General features: G+C 41.0%; 1 protein-coding gene across 1 annotated transcript in view; it reads left to right on the top strand.

Moving 5' to 3' along the window:
• Positions 1–719: 719 nt before the first annotated feature.
• Positions 720–22,832, top strand: part of NRL (neural retina leucine zipper) — a 48,349-nt gene continuing 26,236 nt past the window's right edge. The window contains exon 1 of the mRNA XM_073632275.1: positions 720–940. The gene's annotated coding sequence lies outside the window, so the exon portion shown is untranslated. The remainder of the gene's footprint in view (positions 941–22,832) is intronic.

Below are 22,832 nucleotides of genomic sequence, written 5' to 3'. Positions count from 1 at the left end.
TTAATATCTATCTAGTATATCTATGTAGTATATCAGTCACTCATTCACTTTGGTTAATATCTTTATATTATTTTTATATTAACCTATCATCTGTCTGGCTTTATCTATCTATCTATCTATCTATCTATCTATCTATCTATCTATCTATCTATCTATCTATCTATCTATCTATCTATCTATCTATCTACAATTTTATATACGATTTTCCTTTAGATTTACCAAAACCATATAATATGAGGTCAAACCATATACACGTTCAATTTGTATGCAATCAGCCAGGTCCTTGTACTACACAGTTGAAGGTAAATCTAAAGGAAGTTGAACAAGAAAATTGTATAATGTCCAGCTTTAATCAATTATCTATCTATCTATCTATCTATCTATCTATCTATCTATCTATCTATCTATCTATCTATCTATCTATCTATCTATCTATCTATCTATCTATCTCTGTGTGACTAGAACTGTCAATCTATTTATCTATCATAGTTTTTTTTTGTCTATCTTGTTACTGGGCAGAACTCACATGTTGAATGGGTAAGGACGGACGGTGCCAGACTCTCCCACACCCCCTTACCTCCTGCCCCTCCACCCCTCTTCTGCTACCTTACTGGAGAGATTTAGTCCTGGATCTGACAGATCCAACACTCTGTGAATAATTTTCCAGCACCCCCTCCCTCTCCGTTGCCCTCTGCCCTCTCCCTCCCTATCTTTCCCCGGCTGCAGCTATTGGAGAGCCCATAATGAGATAAGTGTGAGCTCACAGGCCCGCTATTTAACCCCTGCACCCAGGGCACAGGCATCAGACAGGGGCAGTTGGGAGACACAAGGGCAGGCAGATTGGCACGTAGGGGCAGAGCAGGCTTTGCCCAGGATTTGCATGGGGATTTGTGAAAAGAGAGAACACAGGAAGAGCTGACCACAGTGTTACACACTCAGAGTAAGTTAGACTCCTGTCTGTCTTGTGTGCTCTGGACTTTGTCACTTTGTGTCATTCATTTACTGTCACCCTTCTGTGGCACAACCTGTTTCAGTCTGTATCTTCCACTCACCTGCTGTCCCACAATACTGCACCTAATTAAAGATCATTATAGCATTAGATAAGTGTGTTTCGATCGGGTTGATTGTGCTGTGTCAAGGAATTTGCTATTGCAGATCAGAATCTCAAATGTCAAATTCATTAAAGCAATAAAGGTCACAAATAACTCCTTAGGCACCTTACCTAATGTATCTAGGTGTGAATGGTCACACAGTAAATGCTTTATCTGTTTGACTATACAGGTTATTCAAACCAGATTTGCGTTTTTTTTGTTTCCTAATTTTCCAGATGAATGATAACTAAAGTGCTAAAGTAGTAAGATGAATAGGCCTAGTGACCAGCTTCACCTCTGCTGTATCTGTATACTGTGATAAGAAAGGTGGAAGTGAGATGAATAATATTATATTGTAGTACTGCTATGAAAACTCTAGGTTCCCAATAATAAGTTGTGGAATAGTGTGTGTTGTAAAGGTAGGCTTTGGGAAAGGGCTTTGCATAGAATTACGAAATACCATTGGACTTGCACTTGTTTAATTCTGGCACACAAGAATAATTAGACTTATCTCTGTATGGGTAATGTTACATAAGTTTGTTTAAATGTTGGCTCCAGATCCGGACCGCCTTTTTTATGTCGATATTCATACTGGTACTATACTGCTATTGAGGTTGTTTCCCTAATTAAAGCATAGGCCTAGAGCATTAGTGCTCAACCTGTGGCCCTCCAGCTGTTGCAGAACTACAAGTCCCATGAGGCATTGCGAGGCTGACAGTTACAAGCATGACTCCCAAAGACAGAGGCATGATGGGACTTGTAGTTCTGCTACAGCTGGAGGACCACCGGTTGAGCACCCATGGCCTAGAGAGTGATGGCTCGTCTGGGAGCGGTGAGACAAACAGCTAGCTCTGAAAACTTTTATGCGTACTCTGTATAATGTGTGATAAAATGGAAAAGTGTAGTTTCCATCTGTGTTTTGTGTTGTCTATTAAAATTAAGATAAAGTTAATATAGTTCGTTTAACGTCATTTAAATGTTTAAATAAATAAAAGCTTACTTATATTGTTCAGACCTTACTGCTGTGTAGTAAGTACAAGTCTTATAACTTCTAACCATTCATTTAAGTGTGCATTGTAGACCACAATTCCTCTACAACATGTACGGGCAGCTTTCGGTCCTACAGGTTTTGGGAGGACTACAAGCCCAGCAGAAGCTACCAGCTACCAGCATGCTATGGTTGAAACCAAACATTCTTCTCTATCACAAGGCATGATGGGGCTTGTAGTTGCTGCAAAATGAAAGGCAAGAAGTTGCAAATCTATATTCTGCTATAAAGGGATTGGGGCCTAACAGAGACTGTGAAAATATGGAAATACTCTTCAAATATAACGCTGTGTCAGGTATACAAATTGGAAAAAAGCTCCTGAAAAGACAAAATGCGCAGGAAAATGCAATTTTTAACGTGTCACTGTTAGAATACAAGCATGCAATTGGAACATTCTTCATTAACTGATGTAAAGAAAGTATCAAACTTAGACATAGACATAATCATTGTTAAATAATATAACTGGATACTAACATTTTAATAGGAAAAGTTGATCCAGGGAATATCTGATTGCTTCTTGGGGGATTACGAAGGAATTTTTTACCCTGCTGAATTAAATTGGATAATACTTTGGTGGGTTTTTTTTGCCTTCCTCTGGATCAACTGTGGGCATAGAATTGTGTATATAGAATTGTATATTTTGTTCCCCTTTTATTGGTTGAACTTGATGGACTTGTTTCTTTTTCCAATCAGACTATGTTACTATGTAATTGTTACATAGTTAACAATTATTATTCATTTTAATTATATTGTTAGTCACATAGTTAGTCAGGTTGAAAAAATACACTAATCCATCTAATTCAACCAATGAAAAAAAAAATAGAATACCTCCATATACACTATTGTATACCCGTAGTTGATCCAGAGGAAGGCAAAAAAAACCTGATAAAGCACTGGCATGCTGATATATATTTTTAATTTGCTTGCATGAATCCATCTTCTCTTCCGTATAGTTTAAACTTTCTGTGTAAAAGTTTTGAAGAACAATATAGTAGATAATAAACCTGCTGCAGTATGTGCGGCATAACAAAATTAATATATTTTATCATCTTTGAATAAATACCATTTATTAAATATAAAAACGGTAAATAAAAAAAAAGAGCTCAAATAAAATAAAAATACAAACACTTCTACGTTTCATGGTTTTACAAAAAAAACCTTGGTAATTGTAAAATTGTAGCTGTGCAATTAAGGAATGCTAAATGCTATCTAATTAGAAAGATAATTCATTTATTGAACATATTTGACCATTTTTTCTCTGTATCATATCCCCTTACTTTTCTCCTGATCTATTTATTTGATTATCCCCTTTAATTTTTTTATCCCTTTACACCAGTGTCTACATGATGTGGGCTGTATTATATTGTAAGGCGCAGTGTAGGATAAATGCAGGAACTGTCAGACAGTATCACTCAAATCTGAACACTAAATCCGGGATAAGATGGAGCTCAGAGACGGAATTATCTGCACGTTATAGGACAAGTGAGGTCTTGAAATATATATCCTAGTAGATAACCTGATCCTGTGGAGAAATTGGAGCTCTAGGTATTATATGGTAAAAAAAAGCCAGCGAACAAGGCAAATATTATAACTTTAAACATTACTCAAGTTACTCTCCTAGACTGATGATCATGCCAAGATTGGTAATCTGACTGCTCTGGTATTTGCTGGTCTGATAGCATTTGTGTACTGCTGTGAACTTCTGCAGGCTGCTAACTTTCAATCAAACCGATTTCAATAAAACTGCAAAATTCTTAATATGTCTACAGTTATTAGAAACTGTTTGCCCAGTCTAGGTTATTTGTGGCTATGCCTATAGACTTCCTGATGCCTGATGGCGGAGCGTGTTCTGCAGAGGGACAATGGATCAGATTGGAAGGAAATGCTTTTGTGTTCCTTTCTCCTTCACCAACATGCAAGTTCACCTAATGCAGACTTGCATACTTGAATAAAGATTGTTTATATCAAGGATCATTGAATGTAGACCAACAGTGGTCTAATGTTTGTAGACACCTGTTATTTATATAGCAGTAGCCTGAATTACATGTGACAAAAATGGCTATTTGTATAGATTTAGCTCATTAAATCAGATAATTTTGCATTCAGCCTGGCCAACAAATTCCCTGTTTTTTAGAATTATTTAGATAACCCAACCAGATATGTCAAGTAAAATTGGGTTGAGAAAAAAACTTTCCTAATCCGTTCAAATTTACCAACATCTGAGATGTGTGGGGAGTGATGAAGGCAGTAATTGATAGCCACAAAAATGAACATGTCTAGTTGCTAAAAACATGTACCAACCTATGTCACTATTCCATTTGTTAGTAAATCTTAATGAAATTGGATTGACAGCTTTGTTGTATAGACAGGCAATTAACAGATTAAGGTTTTACACAGTCTAATCAAGTAGATATGTGGCCTGTATATGGACATCTTAAAAAAATATATAGTCGATTAAACACAAGACTTCTTTTCCACCATATCGGAACACATGGAACAATCTAAGAAACATATAGTTGATTAAACACAAGACTTCTTTCCCACCAAATCAGAACACGTGGAACAATCTAGGCTCAGTATGCCAGGTGATCTGCTAACCACCCATCCTAAACCCAGGGCTTTGCTTAATCTGCCTTCTTACACTCCTGACACTCATTAACAAAATCTCATGTCCCTCTGTGACAGAAAGTAAAGGACATTTAAGTACCATTTGGTTTTGTGCTAAAGAAACTTTGGAACGTCTTAACTTCTGGTGTGAGGGCCCAAACTAAAATTTGAGGCTCCAGACAGTTTTCATTGTAAGATTACACACTTGTTAGCACTTCAAGTCTATTTTGTCTTAGCAATAGTAAGTCTTGTAATCTATTACCTACTACTACTAGATATTAATCCATGTTACATGTCTACATATTTGCTCAATATATGTGGTTTTTAGAAACTATAATCTTAGGAACAAACATTATTAGAGCAACAAAGTGTCTTCCAAACTGATTTTTGACTGACTTTTTTGTATAGGGTAACCAGGGTCTGGCTATTAGCAGCACAGTCATTTATGTTTAGCCTACTGATTGGAAGGAGAAGCACACTACAGCACTGGCTGATCAGAGGAAAAATAATGGTGATTGGACAAGGTTTTCTATCAGTTAGATCGATATTCTCCCAAGAAGCCCCAGCCAGTGTTGTCCCTGGTTGCGTCATGGGCATTACATCATCATCTAAGGTCCTTGAGCCCCTTCATATAATTTCATAGAATTTTGCTTCCTCTGATTTATCCAGTCAATTATAACCAATAACAGTATGCTTTAGTATAATGAAATAATATATGAGGCACGTTTAATACCTTAACATTCTTAAACATTATCGTTAAATTCTGAAGCCAGATGTTATGCTCAGGCCAGCCATACACATCCTAGTATTTGCAATAGCAGGCAGTTTTACAAGCAGTAAGGCACACTTGCAAGCTGTGGAAGAACTAGCTAACACACTGAGAAATCTCAGTGGGTAATCATTGACTGCCATCATTTTTTCTCACAAATGTTGGTCTAGATGAGAAGGAAAGTAACTATGGACCTTAGCTGGACAGGCCAGATCTTCCACCTTTTTCTTGGAAATGGTGTAGTCAAAATCTTCCCTAAAGTTAATAATCATCCAACAAAGAAAACTGACATAATTTAGGCAAGTAACTGTAAATGTTCAGAAATGCTACATACCTTGCTCCGATATTTTTCCTGACCTTATAGTTCTTATAATATGTAGTCATTTTCCGGCATAATATAATTAGTTATAGTCGATTATGGTCAAATAAGACCCAGGGAATTTCATCACCTGCTCAAATATCACCTTCTAGTCAGGTCCAAATAACAGTAGACATTCTGGACCAGAGTTGGAGAGTCTAACTTCATTTTACCTAGTCTTTTGTTAACATCTACTAGCCATATATGTATATCCATTCACAGGGAAGTGGACATTCTTACCCTGTGTGTACAGACAGGCCTAATGGAAGGGAGAGGACCCTAAGGCCGGCCATAGACTGAGCGATTTTCTTTCCTGAAATCCCTCCCACAGAGCCATTGTGCTCTGCCAATAGCAATAATCGCATGTAAAGTCTGACAGGCTGGTTGTACTAAAACTGATCAATCGATCAACTTGGGTATATTCATCATGCCCATACATGGTTCGAATCTCGGCTGATTCCTGCTGAACAGGCCGAGATTCGGACCGTCTGGGGCCAGCTTAAGGCCTATGTTCTCAGAAAGGACTCACTCCACTCTAGGTGGCAAACAATATTTACTTTGTTTTGATGATCTTTGATATTGTTGGCTGCCATCTTGCCCTGTTGTGTTGACAGTATAATTTGAAATGCAGCAGCTGATAGCATGGTGGCGCAAAAGTGCACTGCTTAGTCTTCCCATCTTCCTCGCTATACCTTTACATTGGTATGAAACAAGGAAGTTAAAGGTCTGTCAAGACTGTAGTTGGAACAGCAAGAGGCAGTACAGTATGCAGGGGAGAGACTCAGGAGCTAAAAGCAGTGAAAGAATTATCTGAAACAATAATAGAGCATATTTTAACCTGATTATCTCATGCATATAGATTGCTATCTCTGAGTTTATTACTAGTGTAACTGTACTTCTGAGAGTGCATTCAAGGCTGTTAGTGTTGTAATCTTTAGTTGTTTGCCTATATTGCAACATATTAGATATTATTAGCAAAGTCAGTAAACAAGAGAGTTTTATGGTTTGCTTACAGAAGTGATCAAATCAATTTCTCAGGTTTGTTTCACACAGATTTCAGCTTGTATAAGAGCAGTGAACAGCAAGCTTTAACAAAGCATTTGCAAAGCTTTCAGGAAGCTTTGTTGAAGCTTTAATAGTACTATTCAGCTCCAGTTTTTAAATGTTAAACACAGATCCTAATGGGAGCAAGCTGCTAGCAGGCTTCAGCACTTTTTGAAGCTTGGTGAAAGCCTGCTGAAGCCTGCTAGGAGCTTGCTTAAAGTGGCAATCAACACTCCCATTAGGATCTGTGTTCAGTGTTGCCAAACCTCCAATGTGAAATTTACTGACAGGATGCCCAAAATTTACAAACAGCACCTTTTTTTTTTTTTTTTTTTTTTTTTACTGACGAAAATAATGAAATTGACAGACAGCCACATTTTTTACTGCCAATTCAATGCAAATATCAATATATAAGCTATAAACATATAGCTAGTGCTATTAGGAATGTGTTTAAGTTATGAGAAAAGTCAAAAACTATATTGCTCCATTTACATGAAGGTCAGGTTAATATACCCAGCACAGAGTTCCCTCATACATAAGAGTCCACAGCATTCCCCTTTACATCAGAGTTCCAACTTACATAGTTACATAGTTACATAGTAGGTGAGGTTGAAAAAAGACACAAGTCCATCAAGTCCAACCTATGTGTGTGATTATGTGTCAGTATTACATTGTATATCCCTGTATGTTGTGGTCCTTCAGGTGCTTATCTAATAGTTTCTTGAAACTATCGATGCCCCCCGCTGAGACCACCGCCTGTGGAAGGGAATTCCACATCCTTGCTGCTCTTACAGTAAAGAACCCTCTACATAGTTTAAGGTTAAACCTCTTTTCTTCTAATTTTAATGAGTGGCCATGAGTCTTGTTAAACTCCCTCCCGTGAAAAAGTTTTATCCCTATTGTGGGGTCACCAGTACAGTATTTGTAAATTGAAATCATATCCCCTCTCAAGCGTCTCTTCTCCAGAGAGAATAAGTTCAGTGCTCGCAACCTTTCCTCATAACTAATATCCTCCAGACCCTTTTTTAGCTTTGTTGCCCTTCTTTGTACTCGCTCCATTTCCAGTACGTCCCTCCTGAGGACTGGTGCCCAGAACTGGACAGTATACTCCAGGTGTGGCCGGACCAGAGTCTTGTAGAGTGGGAGAATTATCGTTTTATCTCTGGAGTTGATCCCCTTTTTAATGCATGCCAATATTCTGTTTGCTTTGTTTGCAGCAGCTTGACATTGCATGCCATTGCTGAGCCTATCATCTACTAGGACCCCCAGGTCCTTTTCCATCCTAGATTCCCCCAGAGGTTCTCCCCCCCAGTGTATAGATTGAATTCATATTTTTGCCACCCAAATGCATTATTTTACATTTTTCTACATTGAACCTCATTTGCCATGTAGTTGCCCACCCCATTAATTTGTTCAGATCTTTTTGCAAGGTTTCCACATCCTTCGGAGAAGTTATTTCCCTGCTTAGCTTAGTGTCGTCCACAAGTACAGAGATTGAACTGTTTATCCCATCCTCCAGGTCGTTTATGAGCAAATTAAATAGGATTGGTCCCAGCACAGAACCCTGGGGGACCCCACTTCCCACCCCTGACCATTCTGAGTACTCCCCATTTATCACCATCCTCTGAACTCACCCTTGTAGCCAGTTTTCAATCCAAGTACTCACCCTATGGTCCATGCCAACAGACTTTATTTTGTACAGTAAACTTACATCAGGCGCTGCAGCATTGCCCTATACATCAGGCTTAAACTGTAAGGGGAAATCCTGCAGACTCTGATGTAAAGGAAAACTCTGAGGACACTGATTTAAGGGGGAATGCGGGGAACTCTAAAGTGGGGAGAACTCTGTTGACCACAGACCACCCTTCGCAAAGTGAAGGGGGGTTACTGATATAAAGGGGAACCTTTATATCAGTGCCCCCCTTACCTTGATGTATTCACTCCCCTCTTACATCAGTGACCCCCTCCCCCCACAGACTGACCTAGTGGTGTTGTCACTGACCTCCTCTCAGGTTTAGCATGCCGGGCTCAGTCAGAGGGTCCTCTGGTAACTATTTGGGGTTAACACCTGTAATGATAATAATCAGTATAGGAATTCTTTTTTATATTCATCGTGCCTTCATTTAAATGTATAATTTCTCCACTTTTACAGACAAAACTGTCCAGCCAACAAGTGGAGGGTACAGGGGGTTGTAGAAACCAAAGATCACTGCCAGGAGTACTAACATGGTTTAACACTTTCTGCCAAAAGAATTAAAAAAAAAACATTGCTGTAAGTGCTTAAAAGAAAAGTATGGGAAATCCTTTTTTGTTTAACCATACTTACCTGAGTGGATGTAGCAGCGGTCCGATGCTGCATCTGCCCCCCGCTGGCTCTAACACTGAGAACCGAGCGATCAAACACCGCTGATCACTCGGTTCTCAGGGCTCCCTGAGCAGAGAGCTGCTGACTGTCAGTCACCACTCACTGCTCTGCCTCCCCCGCACTCATTGGAGCGCTGGGCTGTGGAGGGGCAGGGAGCGGCCAGCTCAGGCTTTCATCGGATACCCGCGATCGCCTCACAGAGAGGACAAACAGGGAGATGTCGTTGTAAACAGCATCTCCCTGTTCTGCCTAGTGACAAGTATCACTTGATCTCTGCTCCCTGTCATCGGAGCAGAGATCAGTGACGTCACACACACAGCCCATCCCCCTACAGTTAGTAATTACTCCCCTAGGACATACTTAACCCCTCCCCACCCCCTAGTGGTTAACCCCTTCACTGCCAGTGTCATTTACACAGTAATCAGTGCATTTTTAATCACACTGATCGCTGTATGACAATGGTCCCAAAAATGTGTCAAAAATGTCTGACATGTCCGCCATAACGTCGCAGTCACAATAAAAATCGCTGATCGCCGCCATTACTAGTAAAAAAAAATTATTAATAAAAATGCCATAAAACTATCCCCTATTTAGTAAACGCTATAACTTTTGCGCAAACCAATCAATAAACGCTTATCGCGATTTTTTTTTACCAAACATATGTAGAAGAATACGATCGACCTAAACTGAGGAAAAAAAATGTTTTTTTATATATTTTTGGGGGATATTTATTATAGCAAAATGTAAAAAATAATGCGTTTTTTTTTCAAAATTGTCGCTCTTATTTTGTTTATAGCGCAAAAAATAAATATCGCAGAGGCGATCAAATACCACCAAAAGAAAGCTCTATTTGTGGGGAAAAAAGGACGACAATTTTGTTTGGGAGCCACGTCGCACGGCCGCGCAATTGTCAGTTAAAACGACGCAGTGCTGAATCGCAAAAAACGCTCTGGTCAGGAAGGGGGTAAAATCTTCCGGGGCTGAAGCGGTTAAAAAGTTCACATTATGTTAGAACTTTTACTTCCTCTTTCAGCAGTGGGAGGGGTGTCTGGGCATACACTGTGTGACAACTGATTGGAGGTAAGGCACCCCCTTCCACATAGGCAGATACTTGCAGAGCTGTGCTGTGAATAGACCAGCTCTCTGCTAATCTATATATAGCACCCACCCAGACTAAAAGCAGCTGAATCCAAATATTCAGCTGCTTTTGTCTCCTGTGTCAGAGAACTTGTCAGAAGTTATCATGCTGATAACATTAGAACGGAGCAGCAGAAAATTACGGGACTTAGTGCTTTGGAGAGAGATGAGAAAACACTGCAGATATATGTGCCCAGCTCAAATTTCATGAATCGGGTTTACATCCACTTTAAATACCAGTGACAGGAAGAGGGTAGCAGTGGCAAATATGCTGCTCTTCTCCACTGCATACAGGGACAAGTTCCCTGCCTGTCTCTGTATGCCAACTTACAGTTGGTCTTAATTACCCCCAGTTTTGTTATCTTTGAAATGGAGGTAATTATTTTTGAATAGTATGCATTAAAAGCACAACTTTATAAAAGTGGCACTATTAAGAACTACAGTAAAGCCTTGGATTGAGAGCATAATTAGTTCCGGAAACATGCCTGTAATCTAAAGCACTTGTATATCAAAGCGTATTTCCCTATAAAAAATAATGGAAACTCAGGTGATTCGTTCCACAACCATTTATTCATAAGTCCTTCAGTTTATAGTCCATATATAAAGATTATAGCAATGTGATAGGTTGTGTAACCATAAAATGTCATCCACAAATGGAAGCCTCCACAAGGGGATTAGAAGCAAAATCCAGCAGGAGCTACAGAGTATAAAAGAGAAGAGAGGCGCCTCTAAGTGTAGCAATATGGTTACATTTAATGAAGGTGCAACATTTAGCAACTCACATGGTTAATGATTAAATCAGGCACATCTAAGTATGCAGGTATCCGGGGTAAAGCTGTCCACATAGACCGTGCTCAGCACCGCCAGCTCTCACCTCTGTCAGTCTGCAATCGTTAGCGGGAAGACTACCCTGCAGTAGAACAATCTGAAACCAAGGCCTGAATCGCTCGTGGGGCGCAGCATGGAAGGGATGACGTCGATGGCGGTGAGGAGGATGGTCTATGTGGACAGCTTTACCCCGGATGCCTGCATACTAAGATGTGCCTGTTTTAATCATCAACTATGTGAGTTGCTAAATGTTGTACCTTCATTAAATGTAATCATATTGCTACACTTAGAGGCGCCTCTCTTCTCTTTTATACTCAGTTGTGACGTAACGCTACTTGTATATCAAGACATCACTCGTTTATCAACTCAAAATTTATTAAAAAAATGTTTTGCTTGTCTTGCAAAACACTCTCAAACCAAGTTACATTCAATCCAAGGTTTTACTGTACCTGAATTTGCCCATCTGACGCACTTGTCAGTAAAGTTATCAAAAAGGGCGGTAGAGATTTTTTTATTTGACGCAGGCCAATTTAATGGGCCATAGCACCAAAAGATAGTCCTTATTTCTTTATTGAATTCCTCCTTCGTCTCTGCTGGGGAGATTATTCTGTATTTGTCCTGGTGATCATTGTCACTGAGACAGAAAGTGATGGGAACTACAACATTTTAGAAATATCACTGGAACAAAACACATTCTGGTAATTCAAATTCAGCACTGAAGAAAAGAGCAGAGGAACGGTCTATTTTCTCTTAGATGTGTAAATACCATTTTTGATTGAAGTTGAATTGAAGTTGAAGTTGATTAAATACAGAATATTTGAATAGAATAGGAACTGTTGGGAGCTATGTGCTATAATACTCTGTGGGTTTGTTTTCTTTTCTTACATAAATATTACCAGTCTATTCATTTTTTTATCTGTCAGCAGATCAAGCATTCTTTAAAGGCAATTATTAACCTTAATAAAAAAATGATGTATTCTGAGACATATTGGAAATTCAGTTTTCACTGAGGTCATCAGTTAGCATTGTATATTTAAGTGGGAACTATAAAAGCTTTGAGACGATCTTCTTTATTTTTAACACCTACAGATCTCGTCATGTTACACCTTCTTCCTGTCGAGCAGTGGCGGCTGGTTCTCCATTTTTTTTTGGGGGGGGGGGGGGGGAACCACCCCAGTTGGTAGGTCAGTTGCACCCCCCGTAGCTCAATCGTCAGCACACCAGCCCCGCACTCTTACCCCTTCTAGGTCACGGTACAGCGCTTCCTCCTCGTCGGCTTCTCCCTCCTCCTCAGCATCACAGCAACCTCCCCTGTATCTTCTCCTCCTCCTCCTCTGCGGCCAATACGATTGCTTCTCCTCTCAGCCAATCGGGTCTCAGGACCCACTTCCTGATTGGCCAGGAGGAGAATCAGGAAGACTATTGTCACACAACTGGGTGGGCTCAGGGCACAGTACTCTGCACCCTGAGCCCACCCTTTTTTTTAAGACAATTAGAGCCTCTGGCTCTAATAACGTGCTACTAAAAAAGAAAAAAAAAACCCATTGGAATCCATGCATCCGGTGCCCTGCATGTAGATTAGGGGCCAGACACATAGATTAGGGGGCCGGCGCCCCTGCACCCCTTGTGGACGGGCCCCATTTTTCAGTGCTGTGATAGTTCGACTGACAATAAGTCTGTCATGCAACGCTGTACCCAAATGAATGAGACAGATATAGCTTTTGTTTAGTGGTATTTAACTACTTCAATATGAGGCACTTTTACCCCCCTCTTGCCCAGGCCAATTTTCAGCTTTCAGTGCTGTCGCACTTGAAATGTACTGTCACCAATGCAGTACAGTGTCATCATATGACTGGTGTGGTGGTGATCAGCGACACTGACTGATGACAGTTTTTTTTTATTACAGTATTTTTCATGATTTTTTTAACACACTGTGACTAGAGCAATATAGTGTTACCATAGTACCATTGTACTGCTCTGGGGAGGTGATCAGGATTTAAACATTTTTTTTTTTACACATATTGTTTGCTGTTGTTGGACTGTGATTGGCCCTGTTGGTACCATGTGATCAAATTGACCAATCACAGCTAGCAACACATTTGTACACAGTGGAAGGCTTGAAAAAAAGCCATCTATTGTGTACAACTGTCATGTAACCTGCTGTGATTTGTGATTGCGGCAGTGGCGGCTGGTGCTCAAAATTTTTGGGGGGGTGCAAACGAACTGAAAAATTCTGAAAAATACTGAAACAAAAACATCAACTGCAGCCTCACTGTGCCATCAAATGCAGCCACTGTGCCCATCAATTGCAGCCAACTGTGCCCATCATATGCAGCCAACTGTGCCCAGCAAATGCAGCCAACTGTGCCCAGCAAATGCAGCCACTTTGCCCAGCATATGCAGCCAACTGTGCCCATCATATGCAGCCACTGTGCCCATCATATGTAGCCAACTGTGCCCATTATATGCAGCCAACTGTGCCCAGGAAATGCAGCCAAATGTGCCCAGCAAATGCAGCCAACTGTGGCCAGCAAATGCAGCCAATTGTGCCCATCCTATGCAGCCAACTGTGCCCACCATATGCAGGCAACTGTGCCCATCATATGCAGCCAAATGTGCAAAGCAAATGCAGCCAACTGTGCCCAGCAAATGCAGCCAACTGTGCCTAACATATGAAGCCAACTGTGCCCAGCAAATGCAGCCACTGTGACACCATATGCCCGCCTGCCCGCTGTTTGACCGGCACTTACCCCATCGTGGTGCCAGGTCAGGCAGCGGGTGACGGCAACAAGCTGTGGGACGGGTACAACTGTCATGTGACCTTCAGTGATTTGTGACGGTGGCAGTGGTGGCTGGTGCTCAAAATTTTTGGGGGGGCGCAAACGAACTGAAAAATTCTGAAAAATACTGAAACAAAAACATCAAATGCAGCCTCACTGTGCCATCAAATGCAGCCACTGTGCCCATCAATTGCAGCCAACTGTGCCCAGCAAATGCAGCCAACTGTGCCCAGCAAATGCAGCCAACTGTGCCAATCATATGCAGCCAACTGTGCCCATCATATGCAGCCACTGTGCCCATCATATGCAGCCGACTGTGTCCATCATATGCAGCCGACTGTGTCCACCAAATGCAGCCAACTGTGCTGATTATATGCAGCCAACTGTGCCTATCATATGCAGCCACTGTGCCATCATATGCAACCAACTGTGCCCATCATATGCAGCCAACTGTGCCCATCATATGCAGCCAACTGTGCCCAGAAAATGCAGCCAAATGTGCCCAGCAAATGCAGCCAAATGTGCCCAGCAAATGTAGCCTATTGTGCCCATCATATGCAGCCACTGTGCCCATCATATGCAGCCAAATTTGCCCAGCAAATGCAGCCAACTGTGCCCAGCAAATGCAGCCACTGTGACACCATACGTCCGCCCGCTGTCTGACCGGCACTTACTCCATCGTAGTGGGGGGTAAGGCAGCGAGGGATGGCAGCGAGCTGTGGGACGGGTAGCGCAGGTCAGGCAACGGCTCCTGTGTCCTCCATGCGTTTTTTTCTTGCCTTCTGCTAGGCGGCCAATGGGATCGCCTGTGCCTTCAGTCAATCCGGTGACAGGTATTAGACCCACTCTTCCTGATTGGTGGAGAGGCGGTTCAGTGTTAGAAAAGCAAATATTAATTTGCTTTTCTAACACACCTGAGTGGACTGCGAGCGCAATGCTCTGCGATCCAAGTTTACCCTTTTTGAAGCCTATTAGAGCCTATGGCTCTAATCATGTGCTTCCAAAAAACCACCTCCGCCACTGTAATTCGGGTGCCCGGCGTCCAAAAGGGGAACAGACGCCTGAATAGGGGGTGGATACAGCGGCCATGGATAGATTCATGCTATGCATGAATCTATCCATTCTACATAGAGGGGGTGGAGTGACAGAGGGGGCGGCGCTCGTGCTCCCTTAATGGACGGGCCGCCCCTGGACAGCGTTCACTCTGATTGGTCATCGGCTGTGCCCCGGGGACACGGCCAGTGACAGATGGCACCATTGCGCAGTCCTGCAGCTGCGCATACGGGGCATCCTGACAGAACATCATATGATGTCCAGTCAGGATGGGAAAGCACCCGGCCGTCAATCTGCTAATGGCCATCAATCTGCTAATGGCCTGGCGGGAACTGGTTTCCTTACTATACAAAGTTAAAAAGATTGAAAACTTAAAAAAAAAAATCTGTTTTTCCTATTTTCTAGTATAAAGCACATCAAATAAAAAAAGCCAGGACAGTACTAACATTCCTGAAATTACCCTTTTTTGAAAAGTGGAGAACCACTTTGTTTTTAAAAAAAAATGAAGAAACATGCCGTGTTGAATATTGAGGAGGTTGTGTGCAAGGGCTAGATGTCATGGATATTTTTATTTATTGATTTATTTCAGGTACTTATATAGCACCGTCAATTTACGCAGCGCTTTACATATACATTGTACATTCACATCAGTCCCTACCCTCAAGGAGCTTACAATCTAAGGTCCCTAACTCACATTCATACATACTAGGGACAATTTAGACAGGATCCAATTAACCTACCAGCATGTCTTTGGAGTGTGGGAGGAAACCGGAGTACACGGAGGAAACCCACGCAGGCACAGGGAGAACATGCAAACTCCAGGCAGGTAGTGTCGTGGTCGGGATTCGAACCAGTGACCCTTCTTACTGCTAGGCGAGAGTGCTATCCACTACACCACTGTGCCGCCCTGGATAAATCCGAAACACTTTAAACCCTCCCAAATCTACCCCACAATTAATGGTGGTCAGTTCACATAAACCCTCCCCCATTATCCATGGTCAGTGGCACTTTAAGCCCCCTAAACTATGCTGCAAAATTGTTGCTCACTGGCATTTTATTCTTCCCCCAACCCCCACCTTTGATTGCTAGTCCCTCCTCTGCAGCAAGGAGGATTTCCACTTGACCTCTGGAAGGCTTTATGCCCTTCATGACCATTTTTGCTATTCAGCACTGTTCTACTTAAACTGGCAATTGCGTCGTCATACGCTGTACTCAAATGAAATTTAGGAAAATTTTTGCACATAAATATAGCTTTCTTTTGGTGGTATTTAATTACCACTGTTTTTTCTTTTTTTGCTATATAAGTGAAAAAATACCGAAAATTTTGAGAAAAAAAAAGCACTTTTTTCTTAGTTTCCGTTATAAAAGTTTGCAAAAAAAATAATCTTTCTTTATAAATTTCCTTTCAAAATGTAGTCTGCCACATTTCTGTCTGTGTGAAAGTTATAGCGTCTACAATATATATATATATATATATTTCAAAATTAAAGGGGGTTGAGTTAAACATATTTTTTTTTTCTTTTACACTGCGGTTTCTTGTTACAGTGAGGATCACTGTAACAGCAATTGATTGAACTGTCATGAATGGCTTTTGTTGTTTACACTGTTGTGATGCTGTGATTGGCCCACAGCTATCTCATGGTACAGGGTGCTGCGATTGGCCCAGGTACCATGTGATTACGTGTGACCAATTACAGATCACACACTGTAGTAAACAATGATGTCATGAATGGATTCCATTCATGACTATTGTTTATTTGGTGTCATGTGATTAATACGGTGGACACAGCAGGTCGCAGATCGTGCCGCTGCGTGCCCCTGGGGGCGCGCCGGTGTGCATGGGCTCCGCAACATATGGGTACTGCATTGTGCTTCTCCCCTACTTCTGTTATGAAAAGAAGGGGTGAGCTTTCCAATGTGAACAGTACTACACTGTTTACATTGGTGATCGTCATGACTGACCATCACATCAATCACATGGCACAGTTCCAATTGGCTCTGTGCCTTTAGCCTACGCTCTCCAATATCTACAACAGAGGAGTGCACACACCAACCCAGGTCGCACCAACCCGCTCCTGCACACCTGGCAAATACCCGCTGTGTCTGTGTTTTTGCGCTATAAACAAAAAAGACTGACCATTTTGAAAAAAAAAAAAACTATTTTTTTACTTTTTGCTATAAAACATATCCAGTAAGAAAATGTAAAACATCAAATTTCTTCATCAATTTAGGCCATTATGTATTCTGCTACATGTTTTTAGTAAACAAATCCCAATAAGCATATATTTTTTACTTTCTGCTGTAAAACATATCCAATAAAAAAAATTTTAAAAAATTCTTCTTAAATTTAGGCCAATTTGTATTCTGTTGCATATTTCTGGTAAAAAAATCCCAATAAGCGTATATTGATTGGTTTGTGCAAAATTTATAGCGTCTACAAACTATGGGATATCTTTATGGAATTTTTATTTATTTATTTTTTACTAGTAATGGCGAATATCAGCGACTTAAAGTGGTATTACGATATTGCAGCTGAAATCGGACACTAACTGACACTTTTGACACTTTTTTGGGAATCAGTGATACTAATACAGTGATCGGTGCTAAAAATATGCACTGTCACTGTACTAATGACACTGGCTGGGAAGTGGTTAACATCAGGGGCCATCAAAGGGCTAACTACATGCCTAGCTAGTGTTTGTGTACTGTGTGGGAGGTGCGTTTAGTAGTGGAAGGCATGGATTCATGTCCCTGCTTTGCAGGAACACAGGATCCATGCCTTCCCTACTGTCGGAATGGCAGTCTGTCTTCTTTACATAGGCAGACCTCCATTCTGCCTCTGTAATGAATCACAGCATAATCACAGAGGGAGGGAGCCGCCAGTGCCACACATTCGGAAGTGCGGAATCACGTATATATAAGCGTGATCCTGCACACAGCGGCCACCCTGTAGCAGCAAAACTGCTATAGGGCAGTCGTGAAACAGTTAAATTGGTTTCTGCATTAACCACTTCAGCCCCGGGGAAGATTTGGTTGCTCAATGACCAGAGCACTTTTTACAATTTGGCACTGCGCCACTTTAACTGGTGATTGCACAGTCATGCAATGTTGTACCCAAACGAAATTTGCGTCCTTTTTTCCCCACAAATAGAGCTTTCTTTTGATATTGTTTGATTGCCTCTGCGATTTTTATTTTTTGCGATATAAACGGAAAAAGACTGAAAATGTTGAAAAAAAATTATATTTTCTACTTTTTGTTATAAAAAAAATCCAATAAACTCAATTTTAGTCATACATTTAGGCCAAAATGTATTCAGCCACATGTCTTTGGTAAAAAAAATGTCAGCAAGTTGGTTTGTGCAAAAGTTATAGCGTCTACAAACTAGGGTACATTTTCTGGAATTTACGCTGCTTTTAGTTTATGACTGCCTAATCTAATTTCTTGAGGTGCTAAAATGGCAGGGCAGTACAACCCCCCCCCCCCCCCCCCAAATGACCCCATTTTGGAAAGTAGACACCCCAAGGAACTTGCTGAGAGGCATGTTGAGCCCATTGAATATTTTTTTTTTTTGGTCACAAGTGATTGAAAAGTGACAACAACAAAAAAAAATACACAAAGTTGTCACTAAATGATATATTGTTCATACATGCCATGGTTATATGTGGAATTACACCCCAAAATACACATTCTGCTACTTCTCCTGAGTACGGGGATACCACATGTGTGGGACTTTTTGGGAGCCTAGCCGCGTACGGGGCCCCGAAAACCAATCACCGCCTTCAGGCTTTCTAAGGGCGTAAATTTTTGATTTCACTCCTCACTACCTATCACAGTTTCGAAGGCCATGAATGCCAAGATGGCACAACCCCCCCAAATGACCCCATTTTGGAAAGTAGACACCCCAAGCTATTTGCTGAGAGGTATAGTGAGTATTTTGCAGATCTCGCTTTTTGTCACAAAGTTTTGAAAATTGAAAAAAGAAAACAAAATTTTTTTTTCTTTACTTTTTTCATTTTCAAAAACAAATGAGAGCTGCAAAATACTCACCATGCCTCTTAGCAAATACCTGGGGTCATTTGTGGGGGTTTTGTGCTATCCTGACATTTCAGGGCCTCCGTAACTGTGATAGGTAGTGAGGAAGGAAAATCACCATTTTACGACCTTAGAAAGCCTAAAGGCGGTGATTGGTTTTTGGGGTCCTGTACATGGCTAGGCTCCCAAAAAGTCTTACACATGTGGCATCCCTAGGGTTGCCACCTGTCCGGGATTCACCCGGACAGTTAGGGTTTTGAATCATGTGTCCGGGTTTCAGTCGACCTGAAACCCGGACGCATTATTCAGACAGGAATGTGGCTCTGAACAGGGCTTGACCTTAGGGTGAGGGGGCACTATGCACGTCACATTATTATTCTTTTTGGAGTGGCCAAAGGTGTTCCAGTTCTGGTATAATCCTATAGTGTATACAAAAACAAAAAAAAATGTACTGTGCACCACTAAAGTGTTCGGGTTTGGCTTGAAGAAAAAGTGGCAAGCCTAGGTATCCCCGTACTCAGGAGAAGCAGCAGAATGTATTTTGGGGTGTAATTCCACATATGCCCATGGCATGTTTGAGCAATTTATCATTTAGTGACAACTTTGTGCAAAAAAAAAAAAGTTTGGTATTTTCCCAAACTGTCCTGGCATGAACTGTCCTGGCATTTTATGCACAACGTTTAGAGGCTTTTGTCACACATCACCCACTCTTCTAACTACTTTAAGACAAAGCCCTTTGTGACACTTTTTGTTTACATGAAACAATATTTTTTTTTTTAGCTAGAAAATTACTTTGAACCCCCCAACATTATATATTTTTTTAAAGCAAATGTCCTACAGATTAAAATGGTGGGTGTTGTAATTTTTTTTTCACACAGTATTTGCTCAGCGATTTTTCAAATGCAATTTTTTTGGAAAAAAACACTTTTTTAAATCTTAATGCACTAAAACACACTATATTGCCCAAATGTTTGATGAAATAAAAAAGATGATCTTATGGCGAGTACATGGATACCAAACATGACATGCTTTAAAATTGCGCACAAACATGCAGCAGCGTCAAACTACATACATTTTTAAAAGCCTTTGAAATCCTTTACAGGTTACCACTTTAGATTTACAGAGGAGGTCTACCGCTAAAATTACTGCCTTTCGATCTGACCTTCATGGTGATACCTCACATGCATGGTGCAATTGCTGTTGAGCTGGGGGGGGGCAGGGGTGCTTTTTTTTTTTTTTTTTAATTATTTAATTTTGCTTTTATTTTATTTTTAAACTGTTCCTTTCATTTTTTTTAATCATTTTTATTGTTATCTCAGGGAATATAAATATCCCCTATGCTAGCAATAGGCAGTGACAGGTACCCTTTTTTTAAAAAATTGGGGTCTATTAGACCCCAGATCTCTCCTCTGCCCTCAAAGCATCTGACCACACCAAGATCGGTGTGATAAAATGCTTTCCCAATTTCCCAATGGCACTGTTTATATCCGGCGAAAGTCATGAATTGCTCGTAGCTTCGGGTTTCTTAGACCATAGAGATGATTGGAGCCGTTCTGGTCTCCGATCAGCTCTATGGTCAGCTGGCGGAACCACCGGCTGCATTCTCGGGTTCCCTGTTGGGACAGGAGAGCCCGAGAGAACAATGGAAGATGGTGGGGGAGGAATGGGGAACATTCCCTCCCACTGCTTGTAAAAGCAGTCTAGAGGCTAATTAGCCACTAGGATTGCTTTTACATGAAAGCCGGCCGCTGGCTGAAAAGAATTATTCCAAGATGATACCTAAACTTGCAGGCGTCATTCTGGTATAACCACTCAAACTCCAGCAACATACCAGTATGCTGCTGGTCCTTGTTGGGCATATATTGTAAAGTTCTTTTTTTCATGCAGCCTGTGGGCTGAACTAAAAAAAGAGATTGATCGGTGGGTATGCCCACCATTAGAATACTGGCCTTTTGCACCATTTTTTGTTTTTAACCGTGGTGGTGAAATCACCTCCTACAGCGCTGGAGTCCTTGATTTACGTATCGTGAGACCAAACGCTATTGCTTTCAAGATCAATAAATCAGTGCTGCAGCTGAATGGCGTGCCTGCTAAGCAAATGATGGTTAACAATAAAACAAAGTAACATTACAGTATAACAGTAAGACATACCATACCTGCAAAACAAATACAATAAAACATGGTAAAAATAAAACATTTTTTAACGCATTCTGTGCCTAAAAAATATATACTGAAGCATGTGGGCAATCCACCCCTAATTTTCCTTGATCACTGGGATGAGGTGAAGGGTCATATTCATTGAGGTTTGGTAGATTTTTGGTCATAAATTTTTCCACCCCTAATGTTAGGAGCAAATCAATCCTCCACCCCTGCCTCCATGTTTGAGCATATATGCTCTTTTTTTAACTGTGGTGGTGAAATCACCTCCTACAGCGCTGGAGTCACAGCTTTAGGTATCGTGGGAGCAAACGCTGTTACTGTCAGAATAAATAAACCTGTGCTGCAGTTGAATGGCGTACCTGCTAAGCAAATGTAAACAAAGTAACATTACCGTATAACAGTAAGACATACCATACCTGCAAAGCAAATACAATAAAATATAGTAAAAATAAAACATTACAGTTCTAAAATACAGGAACAATAGAAAGAGAACAATAGATATAGAACAATAGAGATCGAACAATAGAGCCGACAACAGAGTGCGAACCTAAGAGAAAGAACAATAGAGAGAGAAGAAAAATAAAACAACAACTATTTTTGGCCTTTTTTTGTGTTTTTGTCTTTTTTGTACTTTTATATAAACTGTAAATTGTAAACATTCCAGATTAGGGTCTCTCAAAGTGTGATGCCTAGGCGGCCGCGCGCCCGACGTACAGCTACGGTGCTTTGCTCAGCCGCGCCAACCTGCGGCAGTATAACTGCAGCGGCTGGTCCGGATCTGGTTAAACTTAGCATTATTATTCATTTGGTGTACTTTTTCAAATGTTTCAGCGTATCATATACCTAATAACACACCTATATAAATGGGTTACTTTTATGAACTGTCTTTAAAGCAAAAATCAAGGCTAAACTCATTGAGGGAGATTTACTATAACCGGTGCACACAGAACCTGGTGCAGCTGTGCATAGTGACCAATCAGCTTCTAACTTCAGCTTGTTCAATTAATGTGTTACTCAACCCTCAATGGTAAAATCAGTCTGTATATGCAGTAAAGCATGCTTGTTATATTCACTGTGGAACCTAAGGGGTTAATCCGCTGCATTGTGTAAAAAAGCTATTTGATCTTGTCTTCTCTGATCCTCTTCGTCTTCCACTGTCGCCAATCTATCTGCTGATAGAACAGAATCTTGGGGGGGACTCTGCACATGCTCAGTTTGGTGTGTATTGCTATAGAGTTTTTTTTTCCTTGGGAGAGTGCATGTGATCAGCACAGGGCCAATCAACACAGGGCCAATCAGCACTGTCCAGACAGAGGGCCATGGGTCCTGCAGCCTCATAGGACAACAGGGGAGAATGAAAACTCCTCCTACAAGCTTTAACCAGACACTGATAGAAGTCACAAGACTGCTCTAACTGCTGATGAGAAAAGGTATTTAGCACTTTATATTTACTAAAATAATTGCATTTCCATGTTATGTGTACTGTGGGAGACCAGATATAGTGAATGCAGGGTCCTGGGTTTAAGCTTTGACAATGAAATCTATATGCTGGTTGGTTA

The sequence above is a fragment of the Aquarana catesbeiana genome, linkage group LG01 (genome assembly GCF_042186555.1).
Source record: "Aquarana catesbeiana isolate 2022-GZ linkage group LG01, ASM4218655v1, whole genome shotgun sequence".
NCBI classification, from domain to species: domain Eukaryota; kingdom Metazoa; phylum Chordata; class Amphibia; order Anura; family Ranidae; genus Aquarana; species Aquarana catesbeiana.
This window is presented reverse-complemented; position numbering and strand designations above follow the sequence as displayed.